At 29.8% G+C, this 3,401-nt stretch overlaps 1 long non-coding RNA gene across 1 annotated transcript; it reads left to right on the top strand.

The window, feature by feature from the left end:
• The first annotated feature begins 2,020 nt into the window (after positions 1-2,020).
• LOC141719884 (uncharacterized) lies at positions 2,021-2,978 on the top strand. Its single transcript, XR_012574182.1, has 3 exons — positions 2,021-2,253; positions 2,467-2,546; positions 2,706-2,978. It is a non-coding gene; the product is annotated as an uncharacterized LOC141719884 (long non-coding RNA).
• The last annotated feature ends 423 nt before the right edge of the window (positions 2,979-3,401 follow it).

Raw genomic sequence — 3,401 nt, 5'->3', positions numbered from 1 at the left:
TTTCAAAGAAAAGCATATAATTAGAAGATATCACCTTCTTTGAGATATTAATGAGCGAGAAGATATACATATATGTAAAGTGCATGTCGATGATAATGTTGTTAACCCGCTAACTAAGGCTTTATCGTAGCAGAAGCACGACAGTCATACTAGTTCCATGGGTATTAGATACATGGGTGATTGTCTCTAGTGCAAGTGGGAGATTGTTAGTACTTGTGCCCTAGAGACAACACTATTATGTTTTGTTTATGACATTTGAAGTAATAATGTTTATGTTCTATCGATTATTCTTTTAATAATATATTAAGTCTTAATTTAATATGATATAAATATTATATTAATAAATGTTCTTGGAATATGATATGGATTTTAAATCTCTAAGTACGTGACTTAGAAATGAGATTATGTGAATAGTATCAATATTCCCAAATATCCCCAGTCGAGTGTTATTATTAAGAGACAATAATAATGCATTAAGACTAGTGTGTTTGTTGATTGATGATCACATCTCATTGATCATAGACCTAATGTGAGATTCTACATGTCTGTTGTGTCATAAGTAATTCTCACAGTGATAATGATATAATGGTCCTTCGACTTGAAATTATTATATTTCTATATGATGATTAATATAGTTTGATTGCATCAAAAGTTTCTTTGACCGGTTAATGATAAAAGTGGACATCGGGTATATTAGGAATCGTGTGAGAAATATGAATGATCTAGAAAGGAATTAACCTTCCTAATTTTGGAGAGATATTATTGGCATCTTGTACGAGCTAGACTATGAAATTCGTGGCGCTATGCTCAAATGTTAATTTGAAATGATAGTCTACTCATTGATCAAGGAAACCTGGATTAAATCATGAAGAAGATGACACATAACATGCCTCGAGTTTAATCTATAATATTTGGTTAAAGGCATTATATTATATTGTACATTGTTCACGAAAGGTTTAATCGATCACCGATTTAATTATTATTATTTGGGTAGCAATGATGTATTACTAGATGCCGCTCGTTCTTTATAATTTAAATATGATATATTTAAATTATTGTCAACATAATAATAACCTATAGGGATGCACAAAGAAAGCTTGAAAGAATATTTAATTCAAATTTGGATTTGAATTAAATAGGAAATTCAAATTATTTATTATTAATTAAGTTAGACTTAATTAGTGGGATAAATGAATTCAAATTTATATATTATTAAATTCGAAATTAAGTTGTTATTTGATAATTGAGTTAGACTTAATTATTAAATAAATAAAATTTCAGATTTTAATAAACTCTAACTTGAATTACGGTTAGGACTATTTTTGGTCTCTCTATATTAATATCCTTAAGTCTAAAATTAGTGTTACGTTTTTCTTAAATAAAAACATAAAACCCTAGCAGCTAAAGGTGAGAGAGAGAAGGGAAAACATGTCCGTTCTTGGTGCTAGTATACGCCTCCTATGTACCGACTTTTGTGTGGATACCTTTACGGCGTAGATTGTTAAGGCGGGATACGTGATGTTCGGTTAAATCTAAGATCTTCTTTTGACAACCATAATCGTAACGTTCTTTAAGATAAACATCTCATCCACTAATTAAAAATTATTTTTCGCATGGATTATGCGGTGAGTTTTGGTTTTATTCTATTTTTACGATTTTATTTATTATTTTCGCTGTGTTTTATACCCCGAAACACAACAAATTTAAGAAAGAAAATCATTTTATCTTATTTGACTTTTAGTGCAACGAAGGAGTTAGTTACCATAATAAAAAAGAACTTTCTTTCATTAGAGAATTTTGGCCGTGTCAGGATCACAACATCTAATTGATGTCAGGGTTTGTTAAGGTTTGAAACATTGTTTTTTTTAATTTTTTATTAACTCTTAATGTTGAGAAACTAGAATAGTCAAAAGGTAGGGAAGTGGCTGGAAGCTAGTACTGTAATCAGACTTGTTTGCTAACGTACGACTTATAGTATCGATACCTTGTTCTAGCTGACCTGACTGTGGGGCAGTTTCTTTTCGTGATTCGGGAAAGAATCATATTGAGTGCTGAAAAACCTATATTCATCTTTACTAGTGCCAACGTTAGTTATACCATATCTATGTTTTATTTGAACTAGTTAATATGTAATGTCTGTTGTTGCAGGAGCAATAATGTCCGGCGATGATAAGAAGGACACAGGTGGTTTTCTTTATGTCACATATAGCGAGGAAAATATATTTTGGCTACTAGATCCCTCTCATTATTCATGTCCGTACCGTCTCTCTTATCTTATCATCTTATGTGTTTGATTTCGCCAATAATTATATGATTATTCTTTTTAATAATCTATGTTACACAACTGGTAATAATCCAAATTATCGTACTGGTAGTAACCATTTACAAATTTCTAGTTTGTCTATAAATTGACTGAATTATGTTGGTTTAATTAATAATAAATATTTTCATTTTGATATCATGTAGGTTTTTTAATACAGAACTAGTCACTGCTTGTTGTTTTTGTAGTCATTCCTTTGCGGCTAAATCAACATTCCTACTTGAAGGTACATCATTCCTCCTACTAATATTTTTTTTGGATATTTTTTTATATAATTCCATAGGTTATAAGTTGATATATGTTTTCCAAGTCATATTTTTATTATAAGCTTGCTATATATTATGATACAGATTTGTTTGACATATCTGTTTCCTGCTTTCTTAAGGTTAATTGTTTGTAGGCCTTAAAGGTGCAACCAAACTTAGGGTTGAATTGACAAAATGCCGCTCGTAAGCAGGAAATGGAACGGAGAGATAAAAAGATTATGGATATCACCGAGAATTATGGATATGTGTTAATAATTAGCTAATGTAGCTTTAACTTCTCTTGTAACTTTATAATTTTTGTGTAGCTAATTTGTGTATGCGACTTTATCATTATATTTTAACTTAGATTGGAATGGTTTGTATGAAAATAGTGTAATGGTCATGGTACCGCTTTTGAATTGTTGGAGATTTGATGTTTGGATTGTGATTTGTTAATTAAATCTTTGGCTTTTATGTCTGGCTAATACTATTTATAGCAAGTATATTTCAATTTTTTTTAAAAAATGTCTATTGATATTTTATTAAATAATGTTGCTAAAAAATTACAAAATCATTACAATAGGGTCAAAATCATTGCAAAATCTTGGTTAAAATCATTGTCATTGGTCTATTAACATGATACGAATTTAAGCTAATGCAATGTTATTTTGGCGTTGCTGTAGATTATGATTTGTTGCTATATGAATCTATTGCAATGAATTAAATCTATTATTATAAGATGCTATATTCGTTGCTAAAACGAGCAATTGCAACGCACTCGAATTCAACGCCCAATTTTGGCTATTGCAACATAAATAGTTCATAAGCAATATTTT

The sequence above is a fragment of the Apium graveolens genome, chromosome 1 (assembly GCF_009905375.1).
Source record: "Apium graveolens cultivar Ventura chromosome 1, ASM990537v1, whole genome shotgun sequence".
Lineage (NCBI taxonomy): Eukaryota > Viridiplantae > Streptophyta > Magnoliopsida > Apiales > Apiaceae > Apium > Apium graveolens.
The sequence above is the reverse complement of the archived record's forward strand: the minus strand, read 5'-3'. Positions and strand labels throughout refer to the sequence as shown.